Raw genomic sequence first — 18431 nt, 5'->3', positions numbered from 1 at the left:
AGCTGCTATATCCAGGGCGAACACCCCTATAACAGGACCTCATCAATACCCTTAATCTGGGCGCTCTCAAGAAACAACATTTTGATCACCCGCCAAATCAAAAAGATTGCGAAAGACTTCTTAGTCTTCCGTACAACTCAAAACAAGATTAAAAATTTCAAGAGTAGATTAAAAGGATATTGGGATTAAGGGAATGTAGTGGTAGAACCCTCACCCACTACTGCACTCGCTGCAACGAATGGACCCAGTGTGTAGCAGTCCTCATAAAGAGTCTGAACGTCTTTCAAGTAAAATGAAGCGAACACCGACTTGCTCCTCCAAAAGGTCGCGTCCATAATACTTTGAAGGGATCTATTCTGCTTAAATGCCACCGAAGTCGCTATCGCTCTAACTTCGTGAGCCTTGACCTTAAGCAAACTACGATCCTTCTCACTTAAATGAGAATGTGCCTCCCGGATTAAAAGTCTAATAAAGTAAGATAACGCATTCTTACACATGGGCAAAGAGGGCTTTTTAACGGAGCACCATAAAACCTCTGAACAACCTCGTATCGGTTTAGTTCTAGATAAGTAAAACTTAAGAGCTCTAACGGGGCACAGCACTCTTTCAACTTCATTACCTACGATCTCAGAAAGACTAGGTATTTCAAAAGATTTAGGCCAAGGACGAGACGGAAGTTCATTCTTGGCCAAAAAACCAAGTTGAAGAGAACATATTGCTTTATTTGTTGAGAAGCCGATGTTCTTACTAAAAGCATGGATCTCACTGACCCTTTTAGCCGAAGCCAAGCTCACCAAAAAAAGTGTCTTGAGGGTAAGATCCTTCAGGGAGGCTGAATTTAAAGGCTCAACCCTGTCTGACATTAGGAACTGTAGGACCACGTCCAAGTTCCAAGCAGGAGTTGAAAAACGACGCTCCTTAGAGGTCTCGAAAGACTTAAGGAGGTCTTGGAGATCTTTGTTATTCGAAAGATCCAAGCCTCTATGCCTGAAAACAGAAGCTAACATGCTTCTGTAGCCTTTAATGGTGGATGCAGAGAGGGAGCGACTGTTTCTCAGATATAGCAGAAAATCCGCAATCTGCGCTACAGAGGTACTGGAGGAGGAAATAGAGGAGGACTTGCACCAATTTCTAAATACCTCCCACTTCGACTGGTAGATCTTGATGGTAGAGGATCTTCTAGCCCTCGCGATCGCTATAGCTGCCTCCTTCGAAAATCCTCGAGCTCTTGAGAGTCTTTCGATAGCCTGAAGGCAGTCAGACGGAGCTCGGGGAGGCTTTGATGAAGTCTCTTTATGTGAGGCTGTCGTAAGAGATCCATCCGCAAAGGCAGACTCCTTGGAACATCTACCAGCCATAGAAGTACCTCTGTGAACCACTCTCCCGCGGGCCAGAGGGGAGCAACCAACGTCAACCTGGTCCCTTCGTGAGAGGCGAACTTCTGCAACACCTTGTTGAGGATCTTGAAAGGTGGAAAGGCGTAAACGTCCAGGTGAGACCAGTCCAACAGAAAGGCATCTATGTGGGCCGCCTCTGGATCTGGGACTGGAGAGCAATAAGTCGGGAGCCTTTTTGTCAGCTAGGTCGCAAAGAGATCGATGGTGGGTTGACCCCAAGTCATCCAAAGACTCTTGCACACATCCTTGTGGAGCGTCCACTCCGTAGGGATCACCTGACCTCTTCGACTGAGACAGTCCGCCAAGACGTTCAACTTCCCTTGGACGAACCTCGTCAAAAGCGAGATGTTTCGATCTTTTGACCAAATGAGGAGGTCCCTTGCGATGACGAAAAGAGCGTGGGAGTGAGTGCCTCCTTGCTTCGAGATGTAAGCCAAGGCCGTGGTATTGTCTGCATTCACTTCTACCACCTTGTTTCGAAGCAGACTCTCGAAACTCCTCAGTGCTAAATGGACTGCTAACAGCTCCTTGCAGTTGATGTGAAGGCTCCTCTGGTCTGCGGCCCAAAGACCTGAGCATTCCAGACTGTCCAGAGTCGCCCCCCAACCCAAATCCGATGCGTCTGAAAATAACACATGGTTTGGGTTCTTGACTGCCAGAGACAGACCTTCCCGAAGTCTTATATTGCTGTCCCACCAAGTTAGGCAAGTCTTGACTGGATCGGAGATCGGAATCGAGACCGCCTCCAAAGTTTTCTCCTTGTCCCAATGGAAGTCTAGGTGGAACTGGAGAGGGCATAGGTGAAGTCTCCCTAGAGAGATAAACTGTTCCAGAGATGAAAGCGTCCCTAGGAGGCTCATCCAGCTTCTCACAGAGCAACGGTTTTTCTCTAGCATGAGACGGACTTTGAGACGGAAAAGCCTGAAAAACTAGACTCTGTATCTCCATCCCCAAATAGAGAATCGTTTGGGAGGGAGTCAGCTGTGACTTCTCCATGTTCACCAAGAGGCCCAACTCCTTCGCAAGATCCAAAGTCCACTGTAGGTCCTGCAGACAGCGATGACGGGACGACGCTCTGAGTAACCAGTCGTCCAAGTACAGGGAGGCTCTGATCCCCGACAAATGTAGGAACTTTGCTACATTTCTCATGAGCCTCGTAAAAACAAGAGGAGCAGGGCTGAGGCCGAAGCACAGTGCTCGGAACTGATACACCACATTCCTGTACACAAACCTCAAATAAGGTTGAGAGTCTGGATGTATCGGAATGTGGAAGTACACATCCTGCAAGTCGAGAGAGACCATCCAGTCGCCCTCTCTGACTGCTGCCACAAATACGTTGAGAGCACTGACATCCAGCACTGGCCTCCAACCTCCTGTGTTCTTTGGAACCAGGAAGAGACGGTTGTAAAAACCTGGGGATTGAAGGTCTGAGACTTTCACCACCGCCCCCTTCTCTAACCACAGAGACACCTGAAGATGTAATGCCTATCTCTTCGTCTCCTCTCGATACCTGGGAGAGAGGTCTATCGGATCTTTTACTAGAGAAGGTCTTCGTACAAAAGGGATTTTGTAACCCTCCTTCAGCAACAAAACAGACTCCCGGTCTGCACCCCTCTTCTCCCAGGTCTGCCAGAAGTTGGTCAATCTGGCACCTACTGCTGTCTGAGGACGTGGGCAGTCAGACTCTGCCACGGGAGGATTTAGATCCTCTCTTCTTGCCCCGCTTACTATCGGCACGAGAGCCTCCCTTACTGGGAGCTCTGCCACGAAAAGGCGGGATAAACCTTGTCGCTGGAGTTTCAAATTTAGGTCTGTTGACATAAGAGGATGAAGGTACAGCCTTACGAGCAGACGTGGCCATCAAATCATGAGTGTCCTTCTATACAAGAGACGCTGCAATATCTCTAATAAGCTGCTGCGGGAACAAGGCAGAAGACAAGGGCGCAAAGAGAAGTTCTGACCTTTGACAAGGAGTGACACCTGCAGACAGAAAAGAACAAAGAGTCTCTCTCTTCTTAAGAACCCCTGCTGTGAAAGTAGCAGCAAGTTCATTAGAGCCATCTCTAATAGCCTTGTCCATGCACGACATAATCTGAACAGAGACATCACGGTCTGCTGACGAGACCTTCCTACTCAAGGCTCCCAGAGACCAATCCAAAAAATTGAAAACCTCAAAGGCACGATAAATTCCTTTGAGGAGATGATCTAGATCTGAAGAGGACCAGCAAACTTTCGAACGTCTCACGGCCAGACGACGAGGAGAGTCTACGAGGCTTGAGAAGTCTCCCTGGGCAGAGGCAGGCACCCCCAAGCCGAGAACTTCTCCCGTGTCATACCAGACGCTCGCACGAGAAGCCAATTTGAAAGGGGGAAAAGCAAAAGCGGACTTCCCCAAATTCCTCCTGGTCATTAACCAGTCGCCCAACAAACGCAAAGCTCTCTTAGAAGAGCGAGAGAGCACTAACTTCGTGAACGACGGAGTCGAAGAAGCTAGGCCCAGCGTGAACTCAGATGGAGGCGAACGAGGAGCAGCAGAAACAAAATGATCAGGAAACAGGTCCTTAAAGATAAGCATGATCTTCTTAAAATCAAGGGAGGGCTGAGCAACCCTAGGCTCTTCTCCATCCGAAAGAGTCCCCAAAGGAACATCAGCAGGAAGGGGATCAACGACTTCCTCATCCGAAGGAACTTCATCCGACAACGGCAAAGTCTCGCGATACGGAGAGACATGCTGAGGAGGCAACGCTTGACAGGCTATGTCAAAATGCGACGGAGCCGCAGCAACAGCTGAGGTAACGACGTCACGCCGAGGCTGCAAAGACTGAAAGTCTTGAGACTGACAAATAACAACAGACTGTGTCGACTGACATTCGACATCACGTCGGGACTGCACTGACTGCAGGGTTTGAGTTTGAAAAACAACACCCGACTGCGGTGACTGACGTTCAACGTCACGTCGGGGCAACGGAGCCGGCCGACGAACGTCACTTCGAGACTGCGGCGACAGTTGCTGAACGTCACCTTGAGTCTGCGGCAAAAGGGGTTCCACGTCACGTAACTGACGTGAATGACGAGGAACACGATCAGAGTCGCGTTTAACAGCACCGATAACGTTAGCACTAACATCATAATGAGGAGACAAAACTCGCTTAGGCGGTTGAAGACCAGAGTCACGCTTGTCGGACTGGCGAACCGCAAGCAAAGGATCTTTACGAACATGTTCATGCTCATAAACCTCCATTAAAGATGAAAGTTTCAACTGCATGTCCTGTAGGACACTCCACTTCGGGTCAATGGGAGTCGGAACGGGCCGTGACGTCGGCAACGTCTGTGCATGCAAATCATCGCACCTAACGAGACCCTCGGACTCCGTGTCACGCTTTCGCTTAACAGGCGAACAGCCATCCAATGACTGAAAACGGTCAGAGCTGCCCCAATGGCTACAGCCAGGACGCTGGACCTGTCCTGAAGGGACTGATTTGCGCTTTAAGGGTCTAGAAACCTTACGCCAAGGTTTCTTATGCGGCAAATCGTCGAAAGACGAGGAGAACTTAGTCTCCCCCGTCTTATGGTAAGGACGTTCTTGATGAGAAACGTCTGATACCTTAGAGGGAACGTCTGTACGTCGGTTTACACCTCTCGCTCCCTTAAGTCCTACGACATTCCTTCTCCCTGGTGCAGGGGAGCCTGAAAGAGGTCTCGGACTAGGGGAGCGACAAGCACGAACAGACGAACCCTCGGTCGCAACACTAAACACATTTTGCGCACTTTCCACTTTACCACTTTGACTCTTTAACAGCTTAACATCGGACATAAGCTGGTTCCTGTCCGAGGCTAAGGTTTCAACCTTCTCACCCAACGCTTGAATAGCTAAAAACATATCGCGCATTGAAGGTTCATGAGTGCCAATAGGGGGTTCAGAAACTACCACTACAGGGGAAGGATTAGGTTCAGGGGCATGGGAGGAGGAAAATTCTAAAGATCTAGACGAGCTTCTCCTCACCCTATCTCTTTCGAGTTTCCGAGTATATTTTTCATACTCTAACCACTCGAACTCCGATAAAACCACACACTCCTCACACCGATCTCCTAATTGGCAGGATTTACCCCGGCAATTAGCACAAACAGTATGAGGGTCGATAGAAGCTTTCGGAAGACGTTTGTTACAATCTTTCGCACATTTGCGATATACAGGAGAAGGGTCAGCCATTATGAAAATCCAGAGAAATTCCAAAGGAAAGCCAAGTTCATAAACAAAAAAGGGTTTCAAGAGTTTTATTGAAGGAACAAACCAACACAGCGAAAGCCAATAAAACCAAAACAAAGTACTTCACCAATTCGGTAGAAAACTCGAGGTCTAGAGCGAGCGGAACCAATGTTGTCGGTGACACCGACAGAGAAGAACTGGTTTGGTTGAGAAGTATATGCTGTATCTGGCCGATAGTCGGCGCTGGTGGGCACACCCGCAACCTTCATGGCAATCGCTCGCGAGTTTTTTGGAATCTGTCGGGCCGTCGGAGACGTCAGCTATTTATATATTCACCGGCTAAGTTTAATATTTAAAATTACGCTCTCTTCGAAAAGGACACTCGTTCCCATCGCAAATGAAGTTTCAGAAATATATATATATATATATATATATATATCTATATCCTACGATAATGGGGGACCCCCAGTGGGAACTCGGGGTTTTGGGTGGGGAAAACATACTGGGGAAATGATATATAATCGTGAAACAAGCCTTTTCTTCTCTATAAATTACCTTCTTGAATGTATAATAAACGGAGGAGAATACAAAACAGTATAGCTGGATAAACTTTGGAGGCGCCGTTGCAAAGACTATGTCTCATGAAAAAATACAATAACCAGTGCTGCCAACGTGTAATGTAGATCAAATGTTATCGTATCATGCTAACATTAGCAGTGTTTTTCATTTAATTTTTCTAATTCTACTTGCCAGTTGTAGACGCTCTTGTACGTACGTTTCTACATAGCAAGTTTCGACTTTCTGCGCAAAAACCCCACCTCCCTGCGCAGAGACTTTTCCTCCACCAATAGGATTTCTTCTTCTCTAATCCTGAAATGTAACTGTTCGTCTCTCTACCAGCTCTGTTCAAGTCTATGACTTGATTAGTTATGTAATACCTTCGTATACATATTATGTTAGACCCCAGTATTACTCGTTTTATTATTCGATACCTTATAAAATCACCTCATTTTATATACCCATCAAATATTATTTACCATACATTCCTCTTCATATATTACTTTTATACACTTGTTATTACCTTGTCACTCCCAGATTTCCCATAAATACTTGCTCTGGACAAGTTTCCTATTCTGTTTATTCATGTTTACTCTCTAAACTCCGTTGCTTTTCTGTCAACCAATCACGAACCCATACGTATGTAAAGTTTGCACAGGGGGGTTAATATTTCCCTACCCCCACCTTCCAACGAGCCCTTTTCCGTGGAAACCTTTGCCCAAGTCACGTCTTTGTTAGTTTAAGTGTCGTCTTTTGCATATTTTACGATCGAATTATTAGAAAATTGTAACCGCTTCAGTAATCCATACTTGAAACTATTTTGGTGTATTCCAATTTTGATAATTTTCTTAAATCATGTAATGTAATATACCAACTTTTAAGTGTTCCAAGTGCAGTGCTAATCTAAGGCAAAACACTTGAGACACCACAGACTCGGTCACAACACCCCCGTGACCCCTAAGTTACGACGTCACGGTCATTTTAAAAGTAAGTCATTAATTTCTTTAACTTGAATGTCTTAGTTTTATTATATTTTGTTAGAGTGCAAAGCTCAGCATTACCAATTGCCAATGCATACGAGGGTGATGTTTTGTTTTCCTGTGATCATAAGTGAGGAACAAGAACCATTATATTTAACGTTGGTAATGTTAGCGTAACATTACCAATGTTAGCGTGCGCAGCTCAACATTACCGCTTGCCAGTACATACGAGCTTGATGTCTTATTTTCATGCGAGCAAAGCGAGCTAATGGCGATACAAGAACCATTATATATAATGTTATCATAACAGTACTAACATTACCGTAATGTGAGTGAAGTGATATATCAAAGGGCATTATATTGGGTTTGTGACCTGGGAACTTCTAGGTTAGGTTAGGTGGGTTTGTTAGGTTCTGTACCCTTTTTGTACTTTTTTATATAGTGTAAAGGATATATGGAAAAATTCTTTAAAATACACACGATAATAATACCGTATCAATGCTAACGTTAGTAATTCCACCGTAACATTGGTAACGCTGTGTATCACCGTAACATTGGTAACGCTGTGTATCACCGTAACGTTGTCTACGGTTGGTAACGTTGCTAACGTTACCGTTCACAGTACATACGTGAGTTAAATGACACCGAATTTGAACAAGTCATTATATTGAAGTATTTTAACAAAATATATATAATAAAAGACATTACATTTAATCATTTTAACAGAAAATATAAGTTTTCCTGTAGAAAATAACGTGATTTACCCGGTTTTCACCTTCATTTCATCCGTAATAACAGCAACCAATTTGGCAACTTAAAGTGTCTAATTGGTTGATCTGTTTGTTTGCGGTTGAAACAAAGGTCAAATTCGGTTAAATTACGTTATTTCTATAGGAAAACATATATTTTCTGATCGAAATCACACCCTGGAATACAATATAACTTTACCGGTAAAGATTTACTGTACCGTTTCTTTTTTATATTTTTAACTTTTTTTCCCATGAGGCGAATTGCTTTAAATCATGAAAAACAGAGGAAAACAATAGCTTCACATAATTTGACAGTATATGAAGAGCGTGGTCTTGTAAACAAATACCGAAATTAAAGTAGTATCATATATTTACCAAATAAACAAACAGCCCTGCTTGTTGTCGTAGATACCAATAGAAAAAGGCCAAGACTTGTAAGTAACCTCATTATGCCCTTCTGAAAGGAAGTTGAGAGCAGTCATAATGGAAAATTATACCTTTAGCTCAATATTTGAAACATACTTACAGTTCCCCATTGAATTATTATGACAAGAAAGCCAGAACAATAGTAGGTTCCCAATAGTTTAGAAATCTCAAAGGCATAAGGTTCACCGCTGATTTATACAGTATGTATGAGAAGACGCAATGTTTGTTGGTTTGCGCTTTGTATACAATTACCGAGTTCCAACTTCTTCTTCTTCACGTTCTTCACGGCTAACGCCGGCCCTCAGGCCCTGGCTCCTCCTGGTTCTTTGTTCGTAAATGCTCACTTTACTTTACTTGTTTTACTTGTTTTGGCTTTGAATCCAAACCTCCACTGAAGTCGAGAGAACTACTTCTCGGGCAGGTCCATATCAATCATCTAACGAAACATTTTCATTATAACTTATATAATTCTATGATAGTAGCATCTTCCAAATCATATGATCTTGTGAAAAGTAATGTCTTTAGTTTCTTCTTAAATCCAATTGCTCCCTTTAGGTCCTTCATTTCAGTTGGCAGTTTATTATAATGTCTAGGCGCACAGTAGCTAAAAGCCATTTACTATTTGCTCTTGGTTCAGATAGCCTATGTATGTCACTCATGTGTCTTATGTTAACATTTGTTTCTAGTTCTAGTTTGTTCAGGCATTCTTTTAGATATTTTGGTTCCGTATCTTAAACGTTAGTAAGAGTAGCTTGTATTCAATTCTCGCCTTTACCGGCAGACAGTGTAATTTAATTAGTGTAGGGGTAACTCTTTCCATTGTGTAGTCCTTTTATTAATCTAGCTGCTCTGTTTTGGTAAACCATAGAACAGTGAGTTGCAGTAATCAATTCTTGAAAATATGTGGTGATTAATGAGTATGGCCATAGATTTTTCATCTAAGTATTTACTAATAAATGCTATGTTTCTAATATGATAGTTACAATTTCTTACCATATTATTTATATGTTCATTCATTGTCAGTCTATCATCCATGATTACTCCAAGATTTCTGACAGATTTCTTTAGGTCAATGATCGATTGATCTATTTCAATTCTTTGGAAGCATTCGATTCCTTTTATATCTTTTTCATTTCCAAAAACAATACATTCACTTTTATCTTCATTGAGCTTGAGCTTTTTTGTTAACATCCAAGCCTTAATGTCATTCATTATTTCATTTATCTTTCTTTTAGCTTCATCAACTGATTCTATTGGGAAATAGAATTGTGTATCATCAGCGTACATTTTAAAGTTAACTCTGTGAGTTTCAAGTATATTTGCCAGTTCAATCGGGTAAATTTCAAACAGGAGAGGACCTAGTACACTGCCTTGAGGCCCCGCTTTGGTTAGTTTTCTTGTCTCGGATTCAACATTGATATTACTACTTTAACTTTGCGGTTTTCAAGATAACTCACAAACGAGTCATATGCTCGCTCTACGATGCCCACAGCTTTAAGGTCTTCCATCAGATATGTATGTTCTACAGTATCAAATGCTGCACTTAAATCAAGCATCACAAGAATGCAACACTTGCCATTTGTTATAATTTGTTATGTCACTTTTAATCGCTAACACTGTTGTTTCTGTGGAAAAATTTCTCTGTATGCAGATTGATCATCAGGTATGTCGGGAATTTTCGAACTGTTTCGAAAAGTTCCGCCATTTGACTTCACGAACGTTTCGTCAAATGAGGGAAAAGCTGGGGGATCTCGCGGGCGAAAGACTGAGGTTTGATACACGACTGTATTGGGACCTAAATCTTAACCACCTGGTGGGGAAGGAGCGAGTGTTATAGAAATTGACTGTTTATAATATATCAATGATGAATCTAACGTAAAATTGAGGCAACATGACAAAAATGTCTTATGTATGTGTTTAGTGTCAATGACTTTCCAAATCATTGGATATGGACAAATTCTGGCCCTCAGCCGAAACCTTAAGCCTTCCCTTGTGTTTAAAGAAAACCCTAACTGTTTTACGATCTTGTAGTAAATAAAAAGACATAGTCAAACCCCTTGCAAATAAATAAACTAAGAATTCCCTCCACTTTGCTAAGGAAACTTTAGTTAACGCGGGAAAACGAAGTTTTCTTCGAAGCTGCCGACCCTCATTTGCTTCATCGTCCCCCCTAAAGATAAGTTGTTTATTAAGTTGTTCTCTTCTCTCTACCTCGTGTACCAGGTTGGTTGTAGAGTAAATTTGTGTGAAAGACATGTAGTTTTTATATCGCAGTTTAATGTAGAGATCCTTGTGATTGGGGATCTGAATCCTGAGTTAAATTAGAATCGTTGTGTATTGAATTCGAATTGTCACTATTTTCAGTTTTTTAATGAGTCCGGTGTGGACTTTGTACTTGAAGAGCACGTGTTACATTACCAAGGGTCAGTCTTGTTTTTCATTAAGTCTTGTGAATGCTTAAGAATGTTGTTTGTCATGTATCAGAGTTTATTTTTATAATAAAATTGTAAATTTTGTCGCCGTATTTTAGTTAACTCCTGGATGGTTTTGGGAATCTCGCCTCTTCAAGTCCTTGCGATCCACCCAGTACATCGGGCAGATTTAATAAACTGGTGAAAATCACAAGAAGGTATGGCATTAGATTTTTTCAGATGTTTCCAGGTTTGTTCGTGTACAGCAGTTTCAATAATTTTCGAAAAATATGACAGATTTGATATTGGTCTATATGAACTTAAATTGTCTGTATCACCTTTTCCTTTATACACAGGCTTGATACATGCAACTGTTTCACAATCAGGGAAAACTGCCTGTGCTAGACTCATATTTACCATGTTTCGGTAGGTCTCTTGTAGTCTGGTGAAATTTTCTGCATCTTTTACATCGTTAATTGGAAATGGGTCATTTCCGCAGTAGGTTTTTTCTTTTTTTTTTTTTTTTACTTTCTTTATTATTCTCATATAATCACTCTGACTTAACTCTTTGAATAACCTTAGCTTACTTAAACCTGTTGCTGATGTATTCCTTCGTTCTGTTGTGTCGATGTTGTGAAAACTGGAGCAGATTTGATTTATTTTTTCTTCAAAATAATCAATAAAATCATTTGCTAGGCATTTAGGATCATTAGTTATGTCAGGCAATACTATTTCTGTCTTTAGACCAAATAGTTTCTTTAGGTTCTTATGTATTTTCGGAGGGTCATTTTCATTGCACACTTTTTTATAATAGGCCTTTTTTTAAACTAAGATAAGGTAATAGTAGCGATTTCTAGCTGCTTTGTAATGTTCCCAGTTTTCATTATTTTTATTTCTTTTCCATTTATCCTCCATTTTTTTTCCTTTTTTTCTCTTCATGTAATTCATTATCAAATCAGTTCGATTTTCTTTAATTGTGATTATTTTTGTTATTTCCGGGCACCTATTATTATAATTAGTTGCAAGTAGGCCTATAGTTTTACTTCTATCAGTAATGCAGTTTATACAGGATTGTCTCTTTACGAGGGTGTGCTTCTCTTCACAGTTACTGATTGGTGTTATCCCTTTTATATCCTCTAGGCTTTGTTCAATGAACTCTTTTGGATCAAAGTTAGTCTTAATTCTGTATGTGATTTCCTTCTGTATTGCATTATTTTTTCTAACATCTATTTCAAAAGACATTAACTTATGCGTTGGGGATATAGAACAGTCAGGTTCAATCTCCATATTTAGTATGATGTTGTTGTTTTTATTTACTATAACTAGATCTAGTATATGATTAGATTGAGCTGTTGGTTCAGACGCTATGTTTTCAAGGTCGTGGTTGTCAATCAATTCTCTAAATTCATTGACATATGGGTCTACTCTGTTATCAAGATGTAGGTTGAAATCACCACATATAACTATATTTCAATTGTCGTTCAATGTACCTAGCAAGTTATTAAATTCATCTAGAAACATTCTTTTGCTTTTGCTCGGTGGTCTATAGAGTATAACTATTTGTAGATTTACATTTCGAGATAAAATTTTAATATTCATATATTCAAATGAATTAACTATGAGATGATTTCTTACTGTAACTTTATATGATTTCTTAATTAAGATTCCAATGCCACCACCTCTTTTGTCTTCTCTTGGTTCATGATAAAAGTTATAAGATTTAGGTGCCATTTCATTTATTTTTGATCTGTCACTCACATTACCACCCCTCAACCAAGTTTCAGTTAATAAGCAAATATCCACATCTTGATCACTTACGACTTCCTTAATGATATGAGTTTTATTGCCAATGGATTGTATATTTATTAGATTACATGATATTTTCTTAATCGAAGCCATGGTCAGTAATGTTTCTGGCTCTTGTTATTTCTTGTTTATAAATTTCGCAGTTTAGTCTATCATAGTATTTATGTTTTGTGTCATCATAGTTCTTTCTCACACAATTTATGCATTTAACTTCAACAACACTGCAATGACCCGCTTTATGTTCTCCCGCGCACTTGGGGCACGACTGTTTATTCTTGCAATTTGCTGCACTATGCCCAAATTCCTGGCATTTGTAACACTGGTAGGGCATGTAATGGTCGTAAACATTACATATTCTATATGTGGTACTAAGTTTATCTCCATTTTCATATATTGCTTTACGTATCTTAGGTGTACATTTTATAATATAGTGTTTATGTTTATCCATTCTTGAATTCTCTTGCATTATGATAGTCAGATCATAATTTTCTACAATGTGTCTTTTTAGCCACTGGTTCTTAAGCTTCAGACTTTGAATAATATCATCATCATCTTCTGGTACATTAGTAAGTTTTATCTTCGGTTTAAGTTTTCCTTTTTTAGTAACAGTGATCTTGTTTACATTACCTTGTTCCAATTCTGATTTTGCCTGCTCCAGGTCTTGTTTATCAGCAAATTTTATGATCAGGTGGCCATCTTTTGTTTCACCAGTGCTTTCAACTTGGGCTTTTAAATTGTTTTCTTATTATTAACTGCTGAAACCTCATCAGTTGATTTTACAATCAATGTTTTCTTTGATTTCAGCTTTTCAGCATATGTACCAGTTTGATGCTTCCTATCTATGTCATCTTCATTCCTTTTCTTTTCATTTTTTAATTCTATCATTTCATTTCTTAATTTTTGCATCTCATCTCTTGTTTCTTGCACTTTATTTCTCATTTCCGTCATGCTATCCTTCATTTCTTCTATTTTATTCATCAAGACCTGAACCAAATGATGGGACATTACGACTTCTTCATCCAATAATTTTCTTTGTATGTTTGCTGCATCCTCATTGATCTTATCAGTGCAATTCCTACACTTGTAATAAATATGTTCATTACACAATAGCCTTCTGTGGGCTTGTGATAAATTTTCTATTAATCCAGAACATTCGTTTTCAAAATGATACCATTTTTGACATCTATCACAACAAATTGCATCACTGGCAACGACAGTCTGCAGTGCTCACACAATTCAGTGTCATCAGATTCCACGGTGTCCAACGATCCATTCGCTGATTCATCATTTCTTCCACAAGCACCTTCTTCCATATTGTCACTATCATATACTGATGTATTCTTCATTATCTGTAGAAATTCATTTGTTTCTTCTTCAACTGATTTTCCTGTTTCAGTATTTTCATGAGCTTTCTTTCTAATTTTCTTAATGGCTCCTAACATTTTTGTAGTTTACACCATGTTCAAGTCCAAAATGAGTCGGAAAACCATAATTGGTAACTCTTACCTGTGTCCCAGTTGTAATCAACTATTAATTTGTAGTTTTGCACTATTTAGTATTCCAATGACTTTGATTCCAATCTATATAACTTAATGATGTTGGAAATTATTAACTTGACGATTTTCACTTTTAACTTGCCACTATTGTTGTTAAATTTCAACAGAGCACTTCTTCTGCACGTCCTCACTCCACCACTACATTCAATATAAGTTTGCGGCCACTCCATCTCCTTATAGATATGTGCAAAGCTTCTGTGCTTATTCATATTATTGTTATTAAGCTTATTTTACCTGTGCTTTATATGAATTGATAATGAAATTCTCCTAACTCAGGTTCAGGTTCTCAGGTTCTCCGCAAAAGAAGTTTGTGGCCACTCTATCACTTTATAGATGGGTGCAAAGCTCATATGCTTATTTTTTTATTATCATAATTAAGCTTATTTTACCTGTACCATACAAAAATTAATAATGAAATTCTCAAGCTTTACTTTTATCCCATTCTACCTTGAAATCAGATATGATAACACCATGCTATCATCAGTTTTGGCAACCTATAGTGGTCAGTTTGGACTTCTTAAATTCTTTTTTCCATGTGCAATGCCCTACTTGTATGTGCAACCAGCCCCCTGCTTGGATTTTCCAACGTACGTTTCATTAACTGTCCTAATTTTGGGCATGAAAACAAATGTTTAGTTGTATCTTTACCTTGGTACAGATCACACAAATTATCTGCATTTTTTCCCTTGAAATTTGCTTTTAAATTGAGCATATTTAAGCTTGTCTTCATTACAAGGGATGCCTTATCCAGATCCATTTCTCTGATATAAAGCTGTGAGCCATTTCCCTCTATAAATCTTATTTTTTTCATCACTTTTTTTTCTTTGTAAGGACATCGCTTCCTCCGTCGTCCAGCATTCTCATCGAATTCTCCATATCATTTAAATTCTCTTTTTGCCACACTGTGGCTCACTGTATATATGTATTCCGCTCCCTCAGAGCTACAATTTTATGTATTTATCATTTCGCTACCTATTTCTATTGACTTGTATTTCAAGCATTTGTACATGTGAAAAAACACACATATTGTGGCGGTTAGTTCAAGCCAGATTGGCGCCTGCGCGCATGCTACTTTTCCGTCCGCACCTTGTATTATATTCTCGCACATGTTTGAATAAACCATCAGTTGTTGTTGGTGATAGCTCGTCTTACTGTCCTTACAACTGGTGACCCCGGAGTTGAAGTAGCATCAGCGGTTTTGGCTTTGCCATTAACGGACTTATTACGGCCGTGCTACCTTCTTTTACTTCGTTACCCTAGGCGTGAGCTTCGGCCTTTGGTGCTCCCACACCTCGGTGCATTTGTAAGGCAGTAGGATGAGCTTAACCAACATATTAACTTCCCACCTCTTCACCGACTCGTCGACTGACCACAATGGCGGATTCAACCCGCCCATCACGCCCAATGGCCTCGCCTCCACGCCCAAAGTCAAACTACTGCTGTTTTCTCAACACAACACCGCTTCCTGGTTCCTGAGAGCGGACGTACTCTTCCGAGTCGCTAGGCTCAGCGACTCCTGCGCTAAGGCTGACATCGTTCTCACCTCCATCCCAGAGGAGGTATTCGACAAGATTTCCCCATGGCTCGACGCCCAGGCTGGCCAAGTTTCCTACGACGACCTGAGAATGAAACTCATCGGTATCTACTCACTCTCTGTTTCAGCGAAGGCACAGAAGGTCCTGGATCTCGCTGGTAAACCCATGGGTGACACCTCTCCTGTCGAGGCGTGGGACGAGTTGACCGGCCTGCTAATGCTTCCTGAGACCGACGGCAACGGCCGACGGCGCGAGATTAGCCTATCTTGCGAGATTAGCCTATCTTGCGAGATTTTCCTTTGACGCATGCCGCAGGACGTAAGGGCCCAATTGACGGACGCTGAAACGCTTCCGATGAACGAACTCCTGTCGAAGGCTCAGAAGCTCCACGAGGCCTCCAAAGCATCTCTCCTCGGGGCATCATCAGTATCGTCTTCGTTCTCCTCCTTCAGCTGCTCTTCCATAGACTCTTCAGCAACGCCTCCTGACGACGACGACGAGATCAACGCTCTGGCAAGGAGGAAACCACCGCAACTGACACGTCCGAACCCTAGGCCTAATCTAGCATGGTGCTTCTACCACCAGCAGTTCGGCAGCAACGCCAAGAAATGTAGGGCACCATGCAATTTCCCTAGAAGATGATGCTAGAAGAAACTACCGACCACCATCGCAGCTGCAGGAAACCAAAGCCAGAATTGTTTCTATATCCTCGACACCGTCTCCAACCATACCCTCATGGTCGACACCGGCGCTATGTAGTCAACGTTTCCGCCGTCACAAGCCGACCTAGACCGTGGTCCCAGCAAAGACGCCCCCTCGCTCGTCGCCGCCAACGGGTCTCCCATACGCTGTTATGGGACTAGGATCCTCAGGATATCTATCCTGGGCCGTTCGTATTCCTGGCCCTTCGCCATCGCTGACGTCAGTCACCCCCTCCTCGGTGCAGAATTCCTCGCTCACCACGGACTACTTGTCGACGTTGCCGGGAAACGCCTCATCGACACAGGTACCTGCCGGTCCTGCGCCCTGAGAGCCGGCCCTGCCACAATGTCCGTATCCGCTGTAATGACGCAGCCCTACGCCGACCTTCTGCAAGAATTTCCTGACGTTTTCAAGCCCGAGCTCCGACAATCGCCGGGATCCCCCTCCAAGCACGGGATCTACCACCACATCACGACGATGGGACCTCTTACACACGCCAAATTTCGCCGCCTCCCTCCCCAGAAGCTGAGGGACACCAAACGCGCCTTTGAAGACATGGAACGCATGGGTATCTGTAAGAAAGCATCGAGCCCCTGGGCATCTCCCCTACACATGGTAAAGAAGCCTGACGGGACCTGGAGACCTTGCGGCGACTACAGGCGCCTCAACCTCATCACAACGCCCGACCACTACCCTCTGCCCAACATGCAGGACCTGACGAATGCGTTGCATGGCACGAAATACTTCACCAAGATGGACCTTTTCAAGTCTTATTTCCAGGTCCCCGTATATCCAGAGGACATTCCGAAAACTGCCATTTTGTCACCGTTCAGATCCTACACCTTCGCACACTCAACTTTCGGGGTACGCAATGCGGGGGCGACCTTCCAACGCCTAATGGATAGCATCCTGGGCGACCTACCATTCTGCGTCTGCTACGTCGACGACATCCTGATATTCTCAAGGACCAAGGAGGAACACCGGAGGCACGTCCGCAACGTTCTCAAACGCCTGCAGGAGAATGGCCTAGTTGTACGTTTCGACAAATGCACATTCGGCGCTGAAGAAGTAGACTTTCTCGGTCATCGCGTGTTCTCGAGTGGGGTAAAACCCATGACAACCAAGGTGGACGCCATCAGAAAGTTCCCGACACCTACGACCACCAGCAAACTTCAGGAGTTCCTGGGGATGGTCAATTACTACAGGAGCTTCATCCCCAACATCGCACATACCCTGACTCCCCTCAACGACGTCCTGAAGAGAAAGGCGAAGAAACTTGAGTGGGGTTCCCCACAACAACACGCATTCAGCCGGACAAAGGACGCCCTCGCAAACGCCACCACCCTGGCTTATTTCGACGACAACGCCCCTCTGCGACTGACGACCGACGCCAGCAACGTCGCCTGTGGGGCTGTGCTGGAACAGCTCGTCGATGGTTCTCCTCGACCATTGGCATTCTTCAGCAGAAAACTGAAACCCGCCGAAACAAGATACAGCACCTTCGATAGGGAGCTCCTCGCCATCTACCTCGCCGTCCGCCACTTCAGGCACATCCTGGAGGGCACACCCTTCACCATCGCGACAGACCATCAACCTCTCGTACACGCCTTCACAAAATCGACAGACGCATAGTCCTCCCGACAACAATGTCATCTCGCAGCAATCGCCGAATTCGGGTGCACCATAAGCTACGTTCCCGGAAAGAAAAACCCAGACGCCCTTTCAAGGATTGAACTCGACGCAATCCACCTAGGAATTGACTACTCCAACCTTGCATCCGAGGAGCGCACCGACCTAGAAGCACAGGATCACCTGATGGGGCCATCTGCGCTCAAGATAACCGCAATTCCCCTCGGGCTAGCAGGAGTAACTATCCTCTGCGACACCAGCACCGGCCGCCCACGTCCCTGGATTCCGGCTTCCTGCAGAAGAAAAATATTCGACATCATATCATCCATGGACTTTCACACCCCTCGGGACGCACCACTGCTCGCCTCCTGTCTGAAAAGTTCATCTGGCCAGGGATCAAAAAGGACACCCGGGAATGGGCGAAGACATACATCAATTGCCACACAAGCAAGATAAGCCATCACACCGAGTCGGG

At 42.7% G+C, this 18431-nt stretch overlaps 1 protein-coding gene across 2 annotated transcripts in view; it reads right to left on the bottom strand.

Moving 5' to 3' along the window:
- DMAP1 (DNA methyltransferase 1 associated protein 1) overlaps window positions 1-8585 on the bottom strand; it is a 240175-nt gene extending 231590 nt beyond the window's left edge. Inside the window, exon 1 of one of the 2 annotated variants that reach the window (XM_068347793.1) lies at window positions 8418-8585. The gene's annotated coding sequence lies outside the window, so the exon portion shown is untranslated. Of the gene's footprint in view, window positions 1-8266; window positions 8349-8417 lie in introns of those variants that run through there. The other variant, XM_068347794.1, reaches the window with a different exon arrangement.
- Between the last annotated feature and the right edge of the window lie 9846 nt (window positions 8586-18431).

This window comes from Palaemon carinicauda, chromosome 24 (genome assembly GCF_036898095.1).
Source record: "Palaemon carinicauda isolate YSFRI2023 chromosome 24, ASM3689809v2, whole genome shotgun sequence".
Classification (NCBI taxonomy): domain Eukaryota; kingdom Metazoa; phylum Arthropoda; class Malacostraca; order Decapoda; family Palaemonidae; genus Palaemon; species Palaemon carinicauda.
This window is presented reverse-complemented; position numbering and strand designations above follow the sequence as displayed.